The sequence below is a fragment of the Eptesicus fuscus genome, chromosome 6, assembly GCF_027574615.1.
Source record: "Eptesicus fuscus isolate TK198812 chromosome 6, DD_ASM_mEF_20220401, whole genome shotgun sequence".
NCBI classification, from domain to species: domain Eukaryota; kingdom Metazoa; phylum Chordata; class Mammalia; order Chiroptera; family Vespertilionidae; genus Eptesicus; species Eptesicus fuscus.
This window is the reverse complement of record NC_072478.1, coordinates 64,131,870-64,153,017: the sequence shown is the minus strand read 5'-3', so window position 1 is coordinate 64,153,017 and position 21,148 is coordinate 64,131,870. Positions and strand designations below refer to the sequence as shown.

General features: G+C 34.1%; 1 non-coding gene across 1 annotated transcript; it reads right to left on the bottom strand.

Annotated features, from left to right (window-relative positions):
• Positions 1–8,002: 8,002 nt before the first annotated feature.
• Positions 8,003–8,106, bottom strand: LOC114233494 (U6 spliceosomal RNA). The gene has a single exon (XR_003619634.2). It is a non-coding gene; the product is annotated as a U6 spliceosomal RNA (small nuclear RNA).
• Between the last annotated feature and the right edge of the window lie 13,042 nt (positions 8,107–21,148).

Here is a 21,148-nt window from a genome sequence, read left to right as displayed (position 1 = left end):
GAGATCTGACCACAATTGGCCTGCATTGTTTAGCAGAAATGATATAACTAACCTTAATTAGAGAGTAAATGTGCTTGCCAGTCATAGGCCTTATCTCTTTATTTGCATTAACAATCTGGCCCTTTCAAGCAAATTTATTTTGACCCTTGTCTTCATATCTAAGAATTAAAAAACAATATCTCTATAAATGTAAGTGTTCCTGGCTGGTTCATTTTATATTTTCTCTGGTATTTTACTCTAATGGTAGATGCAACAAGGATTTACTAAACAATGACAACCATACATTAGTACTAAGTTTATAATAATAATAACTATAATGGAAGACTTTGTCACACTTTATAATTGACCAGTGTGATGATTTATCCTCATCAACTATGGTGTGTCCCTCCACATAGAAAGTATTTTGACCATTCCTCATTGCTGTCAGGACAAAATACGAGTTTTACTTTGGATACTGAAAAAAGGAAATTAGTTTTTAATAGTGTGATCTAATTATGTAGGCATTATAGTTATAATAATTAGATTGATTAAAAATATATATAGGCTTAAATATGTCTTTAGATTATTTCATGTTTTAAATGAATGTATACATAAATTCATGTTATTTTTATAATATAAAGGAGTATGATTTATAATTTAAATTAGGAGACTAATTTTATTAACTATTGATGTATTTAACATTTTTTTTCTATACTCCTACTGAGAGTCCTATCTGACAATGAAAAGTAAAATAAAAGAAATATATTCAGTACAGAGTTTGAAGTTTAGGGAATTAGCTAAAAACACAGGTAAATTGTTGATAATATTTTTCTCAAACATTAGTGAAACTATGGCAAAGGAAAACTTACATGGATTAGTCTAGATTTTATAGCCTACTCAACTAACATAAGTATATTTAGAATAGTCTGTTTGAAACATGTCACCACTGAAATATTGTGTACTTTAGTTATCTAATGAAGCTTAGGGTAACTTAATGTATTTAAGTAGAACAAATAATAATAAAGTAAAAGAGAAAGAAATGGCTCATATGTGAGAAATATTCTAAATGTTGATTTTTTTCTTAATCATTAGGAAAAACTTGGAGGGTTTTGGGGTTCTTGCTAAAGAAAACTAGATTGATTTCTATTTTTATTTTTAAAAGTTTGTATGGGGCAGTGGGAAGGAATTGCCAACATCCTTTACAAATGGAATGGGTTTCATCATACTGTACAGTTTCTTGAAACTAATAACTTTTAGGCACAGGCTGGCCATACTGTGCCATTATAATTATCAATTTAAGCAATTTTTAAACTTTTTCGTTTATGAGCCAGTGAGTAAAAATGTATCATTATTTCTTGTGTGTATTGATTGAAAATATTAATGAATTAAAGAATTAAAGTGGACATCAAAATTAAGCTTATAAAATCAAAGCAATCAAAACATCTATTTTCAAAGCTACTCTAGGCAAATTTGTAAATATTATTTCTCAGTATAATTTATATCCTGTGTTTCTTTGTCATAAAAAGGACCATCATAATATTTCTTAAGATAAAAGCTATTTAACCACAATTAACATATCTATAATGTATTAATATATTAATACATATTATGTAATAAGGAATGTATTATATGCAAATAATATAACTTAAAATAGCTGTGAAATAATTATGATTTGTGAATTTTGAATATTTGTAAAAAAATCACTATCAATCCATAGCATGTTAATGGAAACAGAAGTCTTGTCATTCAACTTAAATAAATTGCATATGTCAAATATTTGCTATGAGGTTAATTGAGCATCCTTCTCTAAAGGAAATTATGTTTAACATCTAAAGATTAAAGGTTCTAATTGTATTGTTAACATTTTCCTGAGAAAGATAGAAATATACTACTTTATTAATACTTGTTCAAACACTGAGAGTCTTCAAAGAACAATGTAAATTTTCTAAAATGTTTTTATAACAAGAATGTTAATCTACATTTTCCTTAATTAAATTTATAAAAGAAAACAAATAGATTAAAATTTGAAAATTTTTATCAATTGTGTTGGAAAATTTTCTCACCCCAATAATGATTCTGAATCTAGCAATTTAAAGTAACATTCAAGCCAGGCTGGTGGGCTCAGGATCGAACCAGGAGGTCACAGTTTGGTTTGATTCCAGGTCAGAGCACATGTCCAGGTTGTGGACTCGATCCCTAGTGTGGGGCATGCAGGAGGCAGCAAATCCATAATTCTCTCTCATTACTGATGTTTCTATCTCTTTCTCCTTCTCCCTTCCTCTCTGAAATAAATAAAAATACATTTTTAAAAGATAGAAACAGACATCCTTGTAAAAGATAAAGTGTTTTTATAATAAACAGGGTTATATTAAATTATATGCCCTCCTGCCAACTTTATATAAGATATTGCGTATATAAATATGGGCTATATCAGAAAGTAGGAAATATGCCACTTTATCTTCAAGTCTACTCTTGTACTGAGACCAACTCTTAGGAAGGGGCGGGAACACACGAAGTTGGGAATATATCATTGGGCTTCACAATTTCAGTTTAACAATACCTCCATAGGTCACAATATCAGAATAAATAAAAAGAGAATAAAATGTAAAGAAAAATAGAATTAATTTGCTTTGAAATGTGCTAAAGCAGGATAGAAGATAGCATATTAACATTGTTATGAAAATGGTGAACCATAAATCACAGTTCTATTTACTCTATGACAGTATACATATCACACATTATTCTGCAGGATATAATATAACAAATATAAACAGCATCTCACTGATAAATCTATCACCACTAATTCCTCTCCACTTGTAATACTTCTTTTGTAGATAGTTACAAACTGGAGATTTCAAACAAAATGCATTGTATTCTACTTACAAGAAACTCACTTCAAATATAGATGTAAATAGAAAGACTCTTACAGTTTAAAAGAAAGAGGATTGAAAGCTACAGGGCATGCTAACACTAACCAAAGGAAAGCCAGAATAGGACCTTTGCTTCTGAAAGTATGTCTGGCCTCCGCTACTCCATCTTGACCTGATACATAAATGACAACGTGCTCTGTTAATGAAGCTGCTGGGAATAGGCCTCCTTTCATAATGCTGTGGGAGTGCAAACCATTACATCTGTAAGGAGGATGAATGAGTTTCATTAAAATTACAATTTTAATATTAAAATTACAAATGGATTCACTCTGACTCAACTGAGAAATATTATGCATATATTTTTCTCATTAAGTTCATTAATTGCAGCACTGTTTGTAATAGCAAAACAATAATTAAATAAAATAATCTCAGTGAGATTTTGTTAAGATGATGTTGAAATAAAATACAATAGCAGAATGCGCTGCTGTCATCGATGAGTAAGTTCTCTGTGCACTTATATGGAAACAGACTCCAAATATATATTAAGTGAGAAAGCAAAGAGCAGAGGAGTATATATGTTTTGTGTATAAACAGTGGAGGATAAGTATACATTCACAAGTGGGAGAATTTTCACTAAGATACTCTGGAATGACAGTTACCTGTGAGAATTATGGGATTGCTGGAACACAGGGAAACCAGTGAGAATTTCACTGGATGACTCAAACATGTGAATGTATTTTCATAAAATAGTTAAATGTCAAAAATAAACCATAAACCTCAAAAATTAAAACACTTCTATTAATGTCCTAGCTGGTTTGTCTCAGTAGATAGAGGATTGGCCTGTGGACTGACGGGTCCTGGGTTTGATTCTGGTCAAGGGCACATTCCGGGGTTGTGGGCTTCATCTCCAGTGGGTGGCGTGCAGGATGCCACCTATCAATTATTTCTCTCTCATCATTAATGCTTCTATCTCTCTCTCTCCCCATCATTCTTCCTCTCTGAAATAAATTAAAATATATTTAAAAAACAAAACAAACAAACAAAAACTTCCATTAAGGTATAAAGATTTCCATTCTCATCCAGAGGAGCCTAACCATTTTCTTTGTCTGGTTGTTCAAAACCAGTTATTGTGTCTTTTCATTCATTCCCTTATTATTGTAATTTTTTGAAAAAGTTAATTATCTCAGGTAACACAAGAAAAAAATAAAACAAAAGTTGTAATCATCTTGACCCATATGATGAAGACAAAATACCACTATAGATTCATAAAATTTCCAGAAAATAGCGCAGAAAAGAACTGATTGAAAACTCTGGCAACAAATTGAACAGCCAAAAATGAATAGGCCTACCTTCGCGAAGGGTTGGGATGGCAAGTTTTCACACCTAGAGTTGTTTCTTCCCCTCATGGTTTTGTTGTTGGGAAAAATGAAATAGTTTATGCACAAAGACAGCTTTCATCAAATCTGAGGTGAACCATGAATGCCTTCTGGGCAGGAACAAAATGGATTGAGTTTGAAACTTTAGGGCTTTGAAATAGTTATTTTAATCCTATGTAAAAGTTGTTTAAAATAGAACAAATTTACCATTAGTTTTATTAATGTGAAATTACCATAAGCTTTCCACATGCTATAGTTCCTGTAGTTTTACTTGAGACATTTACAGATGTATTGTCATATAATCACTAGTGGACAATCTGGTGGCTAGCAGGACAATATAATTGTATCCTTGCTCATTTAAAAATTATTATTAAAATTTATATAAAATATTTGAGCAAAACATTTTCATTCCTAAAACCCAACAATTCATTTGTCAAAGGTTTCTGGACTTCAATTAAGAAAAGTAACCATGACTGGTGAGTAAAGTAGGCATTTTTACACTTTTCTTAATTTCATTAATACAACTTCAACAATGGAAGTAGGTATATTTAATCTCATTTAACACACATCAAAACTGATAAAACAGAAGAGAAATAATTTAATTATAAGTCTGTTTAACACAAAGTATATTTATTAAAGTGTAAGCTGTGTGAAACCCTACCCTTCACTGTCACATAGCTGACTCATCACAGTGACAGTATTCACTATAACTCCTCAGTGATGCTGTTTGATTCATGTTTAATCTGGGGTTTGAATGCTCACAAGCATCCCGTTTGATCATATGTGAGAATAGATGTGCTTCATTTTCTGGCAAGAGTGTTTCTTTTAGATCTAGAATCTCATATAAGAAAGATAATTGACTTGGGAAACATTTTATCATGAAATAAAAGTAATCAATTCCCAACTCCATTAGTCTATTGGACAAAAATTGTCCTATCACTAGGTACTTGGTTATGCATAGTATACTATCTGCACATAACATAATTTGGTCATGTGTATATGAGAGTATCTTTGTAAGAAGCTACAAAAATATAGATGAGTGAGAGACAAAATTGCATGTAGGTTTCATCATGTCATATAATCACAGGTTTACAGATTTATTAAAAGTATTGAGAAGAAAAATTACAGTTCATTCTGATTGTGTCTACTGATTGTGTCTACTGTGTTCATGGGAAAAATTCTTTCTTACCAAGTGTTATTGATATCACTAAGGTAGAGTGAAAAGATGAACTTTAAAGGCAACTCCAGACTGACAGGAATGTTGACTGTTTTGTTCTCAACAAAACAAAGCAAAATAAAATTATGTACCAACAATGATTCTGTGCAATGTGTAAGATATCCAGTGCCAACACAGACCAGGCCTTATTATTTTTCATTCAAAGGAAAACAAATTTATAACATCCCCTCCACTGCTACAATAGATCAGAATTTTAATTAGGCAGAATATTGTGCCAACCTACTCAAGAAGCACAATTTATATTATAGATAGTTATAGATGTTAAGATAACCTAAGTGGAATAAGGAGACATTCTTTATTAATAGGTTACTGATGGTTAAAATTTCTTCAAAGCAAGTGGGACCAAGGAAATCCTGCTGAGTATATCATTGGAAAATTTATAATTTACTTACAGTCTAAAAAACAACAGAAATAAATACCCCCAGCCTGATACAAACTGTTATCTGTGATACATCACAAAACTTACACAAGGAATCCCCACTTTACCTTTTTCAATGTTCTGGTTGAGAAGAGCAAGACATGCATGGGTGGTTATTGAGCATCATCACTGTCAGGTTTTTACTTCTCTAATGACCCACCTTAAATCCCAGGCTCCAACATTTAAAGAATTGCCTCACAATTAATATTAACATGTTTGTCACTTTCTTGCTTCACTGTACACAGCTGGCAAAAATCCCAATCTTGGATTCAACTTTCTGACTACCCCATACCTGCACCTATATAGCTGATTATGTCTGGAATGAAAAAATATAAAAATAAAACTCAACCATGCATACTGGTTTCATATTTAAATTATGAAGACCAAGTTCACGGGGTACTTAGTATTTGTTCAAAGCATTTAAAAAGAAATAATTTTATTGCATCACATGTAATAAATAACTTGGATGTCTTGGATTCTATTTAAAACACTTAACATTATAACTCATGTTTAGATCTTATGTGAATTTGCTGTCTTCTAGTGGGTGGTAATTTTTGATCCATTCTTTTCCATAATTTTTTTTGTAAACTTAATTTTGTTTTATTAAAATGTATCTTAATTTTATTATTTTATTATTTTTTTTAATCTAGAAAAGATTTTCCTAAATTTTATTTTATTGTTTAAACTATTACAAATAGTAGTACATATTCTCCTTTTTTTCCCCATGGACTCCCCCCACCTCTCCTATCCCCTCCCTGGCACATGCCCTCCCCCAATCCCCCAGTGTCTTGCATCCATTGGTTATGCTTATATGCATGCATACTCTCACCCAACCCCATCCCTCCTCTGTCTTATTGCTGTAGTTTGACAGTCTGTTCTATGCTTCTTTGCCTCTGTATCTATTTTTGTTCATCAGTTTATAATGTTCTTTATATTCCACAAATGAGTGAGATCATGTGGTATTTATCTTTCACTGATTGGCTTATTTCACTTAGCATAATGCTCTCCAGTTCCATCCATGCTGCTGCAAATGGTAAGAATCCCTTCTTTTTTACAGCAGCATAGTAGGCTGTGTAGATGTACCACAGTTGTCTAATCCACTCATCTGCTGATGGGCACTTAGGCTGTTTCCAAATCTTAGCTATTGTAAATTGTGATGCTATGAACATAGGGGTGCATATACCCTTTCTGATTGGTGTTTCTGTTTTCTTGGGATATATTCCTAGAAGTGGTATTACTGGGTCAAATGGCAGTTCCTTTTTTAATTTTTTGAGGAAATGCCATATTGTTCTCCACAGTGACTGCACCAGTCTGCATTCCCACCAGCAGTGCACGAGGGTTCCTTTTTCTCCACATCTTCTCCAGCACTTGTCATTTGTTGATTTGTTGATGATAGCCATTCTGGCAGGTGTGAGATGGTACCTCATTGTTGTTTTGATTTGCATCTCTCAGATGGTTAGTGACTTTGTGCATGTTTTCATATGTCTCTTGGCCTTCTGTAAGTCCTCTTTCGAAAAGTGTCCATTTAGGTCCTTTCCCCATTTTTTGATTGGATTGTGTTAAGTTGTATGAGTTCCCTGTGAATTCTGGAGATTAAACCCTAATTGTAGATAACATTGGCACATATGTTCTCCCATGCAGTGGGCTTTCTTGTTGTTTTGTTGATGGTTTCTTTTGCTGTGCAGAAGCTTTTTATTTTGATGTAGTCCCATTTGTTTATTTTCTCCTTAGTTTCTATTGGCCTATGAGTTGTATCTGTAAAGATATTGCTAAGACAAATGTCTGCTATTTTGTTGCCTATGGCTTCTTCTAAGATTTTTAAGGTTTCCCATCTTATGTTTAAGTCCTTTATCCATTTTGATTTTATTTTTGTGTATGGTGTAAGTTGGTGGTCTAGTTTCATTTTTTTTGCAAGTATCTGTTCAATTTTCCCAGCACCATTTATTGAAGAGACTGTCTTGACTCCATTGTATGCTCTTGCCTCCTTTGTCAAATATTATTTGAGCATAATGGCTTGTGTCAATTTCTGGGTTCTCTGTTCTGTTCCACTGATCTATATGTCTGTTTTTGTGCTGGTACCAGGCAGTTTTGAGAACAGTGGCTTTGTAGTATAGCTTGATACAAAAATATGGAACGCTTCACGTATTTGCGTGTCACCCTTGCGCAGGGGCCAAGCTAATCTCTGTATCATTCCAATTTTAGTATATGTGCTGCCAAAGCGAGGACTGTATCTTAACTTTATAGTGTTATAATTAACAGGTCTAAAGCATCACTCTACTATTTCCCTGTTTTTTATTTATTGTATACTCACCTTAAAATAAAAGTAAAGTAAAGCACTCAATTATTAAGTATTTATTTAGTTTTCAGAAAAAAAAAAACAGTCTTATAAAAACAGTGAAGTCATGTAATTTCACTTAAAAATTAAAAGTCTGTAGGGCATTATAATATCATATTATATAGATCAAATATTGTGATAAATTACAAGTGATTGCAAGTTTTATTTATTAAACTTTACCTCAATTTGTTACTACTAATCTATTTGAGAAAGTATTCAATAACTGTTTTCATAAAATAAATTAAAATTTTTGAAACTAATTTTTATTAATGCAGAAAAACTAAATAACTCACATGATTTAATGATAAAACAAAATACTAAAACAGACACAATTATATTACATAAGTTTTGAACTGTAGTATTTCCTTATGTGAGTACCAGATCTCATGAGGTGTACTGGAGACTATGGTAGTAACCAAGGGTTTTCACTTATACCTGAGTTTTATATATAGTCCCAGAAATCAATATTTGATCATCACTTTCTTTGTATTTTACTCTCTATAACAAACCATATGGATTAGTCAGTCATGTTTTTAATTAGGAGGCAAATTTTCTGAAACTATATAATAAGTTCTTACAATAGAGACATCTCACTTATACAGGTGGAGTGCCAATAGAAGACAAATAGTCTAAAATAAAAATGATAAAGGGAGCTCACTGAGATATTCATCAGGCAAGTCAAAAGGCTCTTGGTTCAGTGAAGGCTCCTGGCAAAGTCATTTAACACATCACTTTAAAGTATTACAGAAAAATATTTTATTCTCCTTATATAGAAAATGTCTTCTGGGATATATTATATATTGTTTGATTGATTTCTTTTAAAATTAGCAGTATATTAGGCTTAAAATGGAAAGCCAATGGAAGTGTTAACATAATTTATACAGGCTGCAAATGTTAAGCAGTTTTATTCATTGTGGGAATAAATCTATCCCTCTGTTTGAAACTATCAATTAAGTTGAAGGCTAAAATTTATTAAAATAGATGTATAGCATGATATTCAATATAAGTAAATGCTTCATCTATCACTACAAAGTAAATGATTATAAGGAAAAATTATTTGAGAAAGATGGCACTCTGAGGTTCAATTTATATCACATTAAAAACAAAGTATTATGGTTAACTTACATTGTAAATAATAAGCACAAAGCCCCTATTAATTTGCCTAAAGTTCGCAACCATGTTTCCTTAATGTATTCACTATTTTAATTAGCAAATCTATGAAACTTAAACTTGTATAAGCATGTTTGAAGCAATTAAGTGGCAAAAACAAAATAAGTTATTTTAGTTGAAACAATACAGAAGAAACCAAGTATTTTCTTTTTTTGGGGATTTTTCTTTTTTTAAAAAGTGATACTTTCTTTTTTTAAATATATTTTTATTGATTTCAGACAGGAAGGGAGAGGGGAAAGAGAGATAGAAACATCAATGATGAGAGAGAATCATTGATTGGCTGCCTCCTGCACACCCCCTCCTGGGGGTGGAGCTCACAACCTGGGCATCTGCCCTTAACTGGAATCAAACTCAGGACCCTTCAGTCTGCAGGCCAATGCTGTATCCATTGAACCAAACCAGCAGGAGTTTTTCTTTTTAATCCTTTTAAATGTATATAGTACTGGAAAAACTTAAGTGACAGAAGTGATAAGTTATACATTAAAAACCTATACATAATTTACCAAAATATTGTTATCTCTATTTTATGCATGAAACTGAGATTCACGAAGTTTAACGGTTAGGCCATAATCATCAGGTGCTATTTTGGGTTAAGATTTTAGCTCAAATCGGTATCATTCCCAAGCATGTGTACTTTCCCAAATGTCCCACTGTCTCATGTAAAACACTTTGACTATGATACATTGATAAGATTAGCAATTCAATTGAAACTAGGGTTTGAGATATGGTCATTGTGTTCATATTTGAATATTTTAGAGACAGTATTTTAATTATTACCCAAAAAACTCATGCTCTGATTGGGTAGTCATTTTGATGGTACAGGCTCTTGTTTAAAAAGTTTTTTCTAGTGAACCAAAATATTCCTTTCAGTTACCTCTCTCTGTGGACAACCTGTGTAGTTCTGTCTGCTAGATTGACACAAAGTATGCTGCTCCTCCTGAGGAAAGACTGTGCACCTGCACCCTATCAAGGTCAATGTTTGCAGCCTAGTTCTCACCAACTCTCCAGAAAAATTCTACTTCCATCCCCGCCCAATTTCCTCAAAATTAATCATTGTGATTTGTGGTGATCCGCCAGAAAGAGGACTATACATCTTTGGAATTTTAAATCAGGAGAAGTCATGTAAATAATGTGGGGCAATGAGATTTGTGTGAAGGTGACAGATGTCATACCTAAAGCTTTAAAAGCCAATTCACAGTGAATCTTATGTATATATATATTTTCTTCTGCCAAGCAACTGGCTTGTCCCAGAGAGGTTCTCCTTGTTCAGTCTGAACCTAGAGGCAGGATAACTTAGAGCAGAGATGCATTAATCTTACAATGGATATTTAGAAAGAGAAAGAAATAGATTTTATTTTCATAAACTGTTGAGCTTTAGTATATTTTTATCTAGATCAATACATGTGATAACTGAACATTCTTAAATTCAAATTTGAAACAAATTAAAACTAGCTTTGAGGCACAAAGTTGTTTATGATGTAGAAGTGATGGGACCTGCTTTTCTCTGAAGGTAAGATTTTTTATGACAGCAGCCACGTGATGACAAATTTTTCAATTAAAGAAATTTACCTAGAAAATTTGCTTTCTGGCATTGTGACTAAATTTTCCATGTTGCAATCACTCATGTTGGTACTATAATGTCAGAGATGATGGCTTTATAGATACATATAATTTCAATCAAATTATTTTTAGGAATTGTGTTAATCATGTTATCCAGAGAGACAGAGCCAATACTTACTACAAGGAACTGGCTTACATAATTCTGTTGGATGGCAAGTCCAAATCAGTAGTCGTGTGGGTTGGAAGGCTGGAGACGCAGGAGAGATGATGGTGCAAATGAAATCTGAAGGCAGTCTGCTGGAGAATTCCCTCTTGCTCTGTTCTCTCTCTCTCTCTCTATATATATATATTTTTTTTCTTTTCTTTTCTTTTCTTTTCTTTTCTTTTCTTTTCTTTTCTTTTCTTTTCTTTTCTTTTCTTTTCTTTTCTTTTTCTATTCAAGCAGTTAATTGATTGGAAGAGGCCACATTCTAGAGGGCAATCTGCTTTACTCAAAAGGTAACTGACTTGTTCGTAAATGTCAATATCATCAAAAACACACTTCAGGTTGACACACAAAATTAACCATCATGGGGATATCTATATACTCATTTAGATAAATAGATGATAGGTAGATAGATAGACTACAGTAAAATTTGGTAAATAAATACCTTGTGAATCACTAAAAATGAAGGAAAGTTTTACTTTTAATTGATGGAAAATTTAAATTTTCTATTGTTATCTAGTCACAAAAAACCAGCTAATACATAACATATTATCTATTAATTATATTTTATATCACTCTGATATATGCATATATCTAACTAGCTATCCATATTAATTTTAATGTAAATTGACATTGCTTTTGCTTTTGCGAAATAGTTTCAGACTTTTAGATGGAAATTTATTAATAAACTAGAGGCCCCATGACAAAATTTGTGCATGGGATGTGTGAGTGTGTGTCCCTCAGCCCAGCCTGCACCCTCTCCAATCTGGGACCCCTCCAGGGATGTCTGACTGACATCCCTCTCACAATCCAGGACTGCTGGCTCCCAACTGCTCACCTGCCTGCCTTCCTAATTGCCCCTAACCACTTCTGCCTGCCAGCCTGATCACCCCTAACTACTCCCCTGCCAGCCTGATTGATGCCTAACTGCTCCCCTGCTAGCCCGATAGCCCCTAACTGCCCTTCCCTGCCAGCCTGGTCACCCCTAACTGCCCTCCCCTGCCAGCTTGGTCCCCCCCAACTGCCCTCCCCTGCAGGACTGGTCCTCCCCTGCAACTGCCCTCCCCTGCAGGCCTGGGTCCCCCCCAACTGCCCTTCACTGCAGGTTTGGTCGCCCCCAACTTTCCTCCCCTGCAGGCTTGGTCGCCCCCAACTTTCCTCCCCTGCAGGCCTGGTCACCCCCAACTTCCCTCCACTGCAGGTCTGGTCTCCCCTAACTGCCCTCCCCTTTAGGCTTGATTGCCCCCAACTGCCCTCCTTTGCAGGTCTGGTCCCTCCCAACTGCCCTTCCCTGCTGGCCTGATCACCCCCAATTGCCCTCCCTTGCAGGCCTGGTCCCTCCAAACTGCCCTCCCCTGCTGGCCATCTTGTGGCAGCTGTCTTGTGTCCACATGGGGGCAGCCATCTTGTGTGTTGGAGTGACAGTCAATTTGCATATTACTCTTTTATTAGATAGGCTGTTTGAAAATCCTATTAATATTATAGAAAAGAAAACAAATTCCAAAGAAATAATTAGTTTTGCTTCTAGGTAGCACACTCTTTATAATATTTATTTTTAAGCCAATAAAAAATACTACAGACCAACAATAGTTATTTCATTTTGAATCATAACATTTGCAAGGTTATCTTCTTACAAATCATTTTACTTTTACTGTAAGTGGTGGCACTTGTAGATCTCTTTGATAAGCATAATTCACGAGTATTTTCCATAAAATAAAGTAAAAGTGTCAAAAATTTGCATTGTGGGGTGGTTTGAAAAGATCTAGTCATATCCACTCATTTTTATCAGAATTAGCAAGGTGATTATAATTATTGTGATCAAAAACTGTAGAGACAAGTCCATGTCCTTTTTATCCTTTTATTTTATCCAAAGAGCCAAAAATGCTCTCAATTTAAATTTTAATGTAATGATCTATCAAATTTTTAATGAGCGTATCTATAAGAAGTACACTTCACTGGGCGTGGTGAAGAAAGGAAGGCAGTGCCACTCTTTCCCACATCCTGAAATGGGCTGTGAGCTTCTATCCCTTCAATATACAGAGAAAATGTTCAGATTATTTGCATTAACTATTAGTAACAATACTACTCAGGGGCAATGAGAAGCAAATTCCAGTTTATTATTTATATAAGTTGAAGAGCTGTGATTTTCATTCCTGCTAATTCTATAAAGAATTTGACTCCAATGGTATTATATTTTTGCTATATATTTGTTAATTCAAGTAAAGCTTCATTAAGTTAGCAAAAATGTGTTTTTAATGCCTCTAGACAGAGGTCTGCCTCAAAATTTCAAGTGGTGACTTGAGATTTTTAAAACTGATTTATCTTTCTAACATGTAGATCCAACCTAAGCACAGTTAAGAAATAATGCCTTTGGCCAGGGGAAAGTATTTAATTATTTATTTGGATACATAATCAAACTTTTGTTAATTATTCTGAGTCCAATCCAGTTTTACTTTATTATAGAATTGAATTTACATTCGGAGTTGCATCTCAGGAGTTTGATCTTGCTATTTTCAAAAGAGCATTTCTTTAGTAAATATAAATTTAAAAAAAATATATATTTCACATCCACAAAGTGTCAATAACAAATATCTGATATCCAGGTTTTATCTACAAACAAGGAAATAGAACATCTTGAATATTCATTTCTAGGAGCAAATATCATATCTTCCCCATGAGGAGACTACAACTTTATTTTCAGTCAATTTATAATATGCTGTCATAATCCCCTTTACAGTTTTCTCCAAACTGGATTTAATGCCACTGAGTAAAATTAATTTACTGAGTTCTGTGGTATTGGATTGATTCTCTTGATAACCAAATATTTATTCAGCTTTCATTGTGGTTTAAAAGAAGTTGCTGCAATTGATGCAGGTAGGATAGGATTCAAACTATAAAAGCAACTAAAGATATAATTTAATTTCTTAAAAATTATCTATTTTAGTGATTTGAATTTCATCCAATATTTCTGTATATTAATTTATCAATAGTTTACAAACAGAATGATTATCTAATTAATCATACAGATAATACATTTGAGAATGAAAGCAGTCTTCTTAAAAATTAGATTCTATAGCAGACATAATATGTAGTTTCCTGGAAAAGCATGTATTATCTGTTTAACTTATCTATAAATAACTTTAGGAGAAGTACCATTTTCTTATCCATGATATCGTTGCATGAGTCTATCCCATAATAGACACTTAATAAGTACCAGTAGAAATAAATGATGGATTAATTTTTCAAAAAAAATGTGATGCCTTCTTTATAGTCATTTATTTATTACAAAATGTATCTATTACACCTGTAATTCAAATTCCATTAACTCTGACATTTTAGAGAAGCATTGGTATGTTAAATATTTTCAGACCATTTATATTCTGTGAAATAGTCTTGACTGCACTGTATTAGTACTTACTTATCCCTTACTGATATCAGTTTCTACTTCAAACAACATTCATTTACATTAACCTCGTTTATTTAGATGCAAGTGTTGACTCAGTGACAGAAGCAGAGCAGTGGGAAGTTTGATAACTTACCTTTATGCTCAGTGTCAATGATCAGGGGATTCGTAAAGACGATCCTTTCTGCCTCATTTCTGCTGGATGAGATCAAGGAATCTGGTACTTTGAAATAAGGTATAATGCCAGGCAAATCATTAAAGTCTGAATTGGAATATGCAATCTTATTAACCCAGTTTCCAAATGAAATCTATGTTTATAGAATTCTCATTACGTGATGATCAATAGGAAAGCTTTGAAAATGCTTCTTTGAATACAAAATAAAGTATGATGATGGCTGCCTATTTCATAATTGGGTAACTTAGGCTTATGGAATTATAATGTCAACTACAGTTTAAGAAAAGGAAAATATCATCCTCAACTTTATTACAATGACAAAGATGAGCAGAATTATTTTATATAACATGTAAATGGGAAACTGCCAGTAAGCCTAAATAAGAACAAGAAAAAAAGCTGTCAGGGGTCTACACTGTGAATCTTTTACTTTACTGTCTGATATAATCAATATAATAATATTATCTATAGTAAATCTCTAATATCATTGGATTGGTAGGCTCCCATGGTCCAAGCAACAGTGCAGTTTTACACATAACCTTGACCTTCTACAGAGCCCTCTCTTGCATTACCTACTACTAAAAACTGGCTACTTTCTGATTCAGGTGGGTCCAAACAGTTATTTCCAAGAATGGGATATAATATCCCCATGATCCAAAAAGGTGCTGCAAAGACTGAGCAACCCTTTCTTATGTTAGGGAGCACAAGGTAAAACCACTCATCCTCTCTCCAGGGGGAAGGCTCTCATGTGCCACGTAGACAATTAGACTTCTAAGCTTCACCAGTGTGGCAGATCTCTGGATCTCCTCAAGTTTATCTCCCTATTAAGTTGTTCAGATAAATCATCACTTTCTGACCAGAAGGTACAATTAGCATGATGCCACCATTTCAGTGACAGTGAGGAACAGTGAGATATCATGCAAAATGCAAAAATGATTAGTGCCCTTGTTACCTACATTAAGAGAAAGTAGAGAAGAATTAATAAGTCTTTGGAAAGCAAAGGTGTCCTACCCTTCCTGCTGAAATGAAACAGGTTTGATATTTCATGTGGATGGGGTTTCAGAAGATTCTCTGCTCGCTTTGTTGTTGTTGTGTTTTCTAGTCTGTTTTCTCTTTTGGTCAGATTAGATCATTTCTATTGCAATACATGCAAATTCACTGTGTTTGGTGACTTTTATTAAGCAAAAGTATATTTTCCTTTGGTTTCTACTAATTAAGCTGACTTATATACTTGAAAAACATCCAGTCACCATTTGCACTAAATATTAGTCTTCTTTATTTTTTCATTGGGGGAGGCCCTTCAAAAGTATCTATATAATATTTTAATGATGTTCCTATCACTCCTTGTTTATTCCCATTCTGTGCCTGTACCTTCTCTATTGGGTGGGAATTTTTCTCCTTTCTCTGCCCTTTTTTACCTGTAGATGTTCCACAGGGATCAATTCTTCATTCAATATTACTTTTGTTCTCAATGCTTCACATACTTTATGCCCATGGTTTTTACCACCATTTCTATCATGGTTTCCAAACTCTCAGGCTCACGAGCTTCATTTTCAACAACCAATTGTACATTTTGTTCTAGTTATTCAACAGACAATTAAACACAAAAAACATTAAAAATAAACTTATTGCATCATATTGTTTGCAAGTGAAGTCATAAACCTAGGAAATGTCTGAAATAGTCACTTCTCCCCTCCCCACCCCCGCCCCACCTGCCCTGCCCTGGGATGTGCATATTCAATCAGTTATAAATTATTTTTCTGCTTAAATTCTGTGAAAGTCAAGGATTTTTCACTCACCAAAGTATAAAATTTTACATGATTTTAGCATGATATACAAATCTCACATGACAAATTATCATTTGTTTCTTAACCAAACTCACCTAAGCCACAATAAATAAAAGTCGTTGGCCTTGGATTTTGGTGAGACTCTGTTTTAAACCTTGAAGCATCCTCATACTTGAACCTTCTCCTGAGCAACATCAGCTGGAGTCCAACTCCAGAAAACCATTTCCAAAATGTGGCCCTTCTACCCGGGAAACATATCATATAGTGGTAGCTATGCATTTTTCTGAGGCTAAGTACTTTTCAAATATATTTTCTGTGCACTACTTGAGACCATAGTTTTCAGCCCAGAAAACCCTATGGCTAAACTTTGTCTGAAATAAAACTAGGCTTGCTTAGCTTTTCTCAGCCTGTGGGTCCGCGACCCACAGGTTGAGAACCACTAGCAGGGTCACCTAAGACCATCGGAAAACACAGATATTTACATTACGATTCATAACAGTAGCCGAATTACCGTTATGAAGTAGCAACGGAAATAATTTTATGGTTGGGGGTCACCACAACATGAGGAACTGTATTAAAGGGTCGCGGCATTAGAAAGGTTGAGAACCACTGGCTTAGAGGATATTGGTTCTGATCTGAGTAGCTGAACTTTGCCTTCTTCATGGGTGGTGCTTCTTTGCCTCACCTGACTCATTCCTCTTCCCTTATTCCACAAAACCATGCTGATTCTGTCCTGTGTCTATTTCTTCGTAACTCAACAGCTACCCTATTCCTAAATTCCTAATATAAACAGGTATTCATCCCACTGTCATTTACAACAAATGCCACGATTGAAACTAAGTATATTTTATTAAATGTATATAGTTTTATCTTTTAAAAGCATATTTGACTAAAGTTGTATATGTTAGCATACATTTAATTCATGTTTTATTTTGACTGTAGACATATATGTGTATAAATATATTTTTCTATATAGATATATTCTGTATTTTATAAATATTACAAAGAGGGATGATAAGAATCAATAGAAATGTGGAAACAAATTAGATGTTTCTTTCTTTTTTTTTTTAAACTCAAGATAGATATTCAGAGTTCTGGTAGCAGGAACTTTTTTTGAAAAGGGCATTTGTTGAGCAGTTAAAAAGAAAAGATCAAAATAAGGTGAATCTCTCCATGCATAAAACGTACATGAAATACGTTGTGTTTGGTAGGAAAAGCACCTCTTTGTTTAGCATTGTTTATGAATTGTGATTATTAAAGCATTTGATTGCTCCTAACGTCTTTGTTCACCAGGAGCTATCCTTTCTCTATTTTTACAACTGTTCCTGCCAAGCTGTGTCTAGCAGGGCCATACTGCCAGAGGTCAGAACTCAGTATATATTCTAAGTGCTTACACTTTCTCTCTCTGTAGTTACCCCCATTTCACCTCTTGAATACAATGTCTTGCAGGAATGCTTTGGGGTTTTATTTATACTTATTCCCCATAAATCTTCAGCCTAGCAGGCTAGTGAGCTAATAACCATCCCTTTACTGCCTGCAGACTGGCTGACTTCCAGTACCTCATTGTTAGTGACTCGGTTTAGTCTTTTCATGTTATTTGCTTAATAGTATCATTTTTGAGAACCTGCCGAATACTGCTGTTTTTGATGTTACTCTTTATAGAACTATCACAGGGGCACAAGAAAGTATGCATGAAAGGTCAGAGAAAAAGTATGATAAGCCAGTTGAAAATAAAAGTGTGTTGTTTAGACAAAGTTGTAATTCTGAGAAAATAAAATAATTTTGGTCATAGCTAAATAAATAAAAGACATTACTGAGGAGACAGAAGGAAGCTAGGTATTTAGGGGCGGGACCACAGGAAAGGAAGTAGAACTGAGAACCCATCTAGGTGGAGTTACTAAGGCATCCCGCCTGGGAGGGAGAGAAAGGGCACTCACAAGAAAGGCATAAACTTTAAAATGAATGGATATTGCTAAGACAGGCAGCATGCAGATAACCAACCCCAAGGCAGTAAGGTGTATAAACCCATCCAAAGGATAGTGCTCAGGCGGAATTCTTTGAAAAGACCAATTAGGAGCTAGCAAGACTACCCAACCCCCTAAATTTAAAGGTGCCCACTTCCTCCCTCTCTCTCTTCTCCCTGAGGCACAATGGGTTCCTGATGTTCATTCCTGTGTCAGGGGAGCACATCCCTGAGCCCTCATGGCTTATGACCATGTGAGCCTTCACACATGGACTATTAGACTTTAATTAGCTTGGATAATTTAGTCATCATTCCCGATTGTACCATGGAAAGGAAGCTCTGGACACCGGGCTGCTCTTGGAACCCCAGCTGCACCTTTTCAGGACTGGCTTCTCTCAATAAACTTTGCTCCCGTTGTTTTTGTCCGCGACTTTATTCTTTGATTTTGGTGAGACAAGAACTCGAACTCAAACAACACATACATTTTTTATATCATGACTATATGGCATTATTTGAGAAAGTGCTTTTCCTATCACAGTCCATATATTTAAATCTTCCTCATGGGAGATGATATTTTATTTTTCCTTTAATTTACGTTTCTGGTTTACTCAGTTTTCACAGGCTGAATGTTATGAATTTCTGTCATTTTTATATTTACATTGAACCAATGTACATTTTTAAAAAGTTATGTTGTGACATATTGTATTTAAGATAATCTGATTTAACACATGAGAAATTTTCGTCCACACAGTCTATTCCAACTTCTTTCTTACTTTATATGTCTTTGCTATTTGATAGCAAGAGCTAACAATTGAATGTAATCTAACTAATATATTTTAAAATCCCAGAAATTATAATCTGTGGTTGTTCTCTATTTGTTCTTTGTGCATATCTTAACTTTCACTGTTATCAAATCATTACATTTAAAAAAATACTGCCGAAACCAGTTTGGCTCAGTGGATAGAGCGTCGGCCTGTGGACTCAAGGGTCCCAGGTTCGATTCCGGTCAAGGGCATGTACCTGGGTTGCAGGCACATCTCCAGTAGGGAGTGTGCAAGAGGCAGCTGATCGTTGTTTCTCTCTCATTGATGTTTCTAACTCTCTATCCCTCTCTCTTCCTCTCTGTAAAAAATCAATAAAATCTATTAAAAAAACAAAAAAACAAAAAAACAATACTGCCATTTAACATAGTTGATGGATTCATCTTTGGTATATAAAAATTGGGTAGTTGGAATTGAATATTTTGTGAAGTTCATGCAATATGCATCCCACATGACTAGAATAAACACTGTAAAATGAAATTCTTGCATATGCTCTTAGAGTGAAAAAAAGATTTAGAAACAAGAGACTCAAATGATAATTATTAAAACACAAAACACTTCATTAATTACATAGAAATAATAATGTTTTTAAATGATTTAAATAATAATGTTTTTAAATGTTCTTTATAGAAACACTAGAGGCCCAGTGCACGAAATTCGTACACTCAGGGGGGTGGTCCCTCAGCCTGGCCTGTGCCTTCTCACAGTCCAGGATTCCCTGGGGGAGGTGGGCCTAAACTGTAAGTCAGACATCCTTAGCGCTGCCGTGGAGGCAGGAGAGGCTCCCACCATCGCTGCTGCACTTGCCAGCCATGAGCCCAGCTTCTGGCTGAGCGGTGCTTCCCCTGTGAGAGTGCAATGACCACCAGGGGGCAGCTCCTGCGTTAAATGTCTGCCCACTGGTGGTCAGTGCACGTCATAGTGACCGGTTGTTTCGCCATTCGGTCAATTTGCATATTAGCCTTTTATTATATAGGATGAATGTAAAATGGGTTAACACAGAGCTCATGAGACTTGCAGTGTGACTTTCTATCTTGGGTTCACCAAAATACCCCTGAATCTCTGAAAATATATCCCTCTCACATAATTTTCTTCATTCTCTATCATTGTATCATTCACCATTTTAACATATCCTGAGGATTTATAGAAAGGAAGCATTTATAATTATTTTTAAATAGTCAAATTAACTTTTTTTATAAATGATAATTTCATAGTAATAATTTTCTTTAAAAAATGAACTACAGGTTCTCCCCCTCTAAATTAGGTATATATTTGTTTGATTAAAAATACATAATCATAAATAAGCAAATGATAATAACAAACTTGCACCATAATTATGACTCTTATGAAAATCATTTATTTGATGAAGGAATACTTTCTCATACTAAAATGTTAGATTTTAGTCTTTAAAAATGTTGATGATGGAACCAATTCCAATAGAAAGTATTTTTAAATTACATTTGAAAACTGCTCCTCCAAAAAAGAAATGAATTTTGTTTTCAGCATACAGATTTATTCATTAACAGCTAAATCATACTCATAAATAGATCACTGCAAAGAAAACAATTGAAATAGAAACTATCCGATTTATACATACAACATTAATAGGTAATGTAATACCTTGTAGAATGAACCAACTTTTCAAACAGATGACACATATCTCTGAAATGTACTCCAAAATTCTGAAAGTGGCACTTGTTCATTCTTTAAAAAGTACCTCGAATAAATTGTATAAACTATAGTAATAGAATAGGCCTATTTTAGTGTTAACATCCTAAAAATTATTTTTAACTACATGTTTTAAAAACAGTGTAGGGGAAATTATCTCTTTCAATGTTACTTTTGAATTATT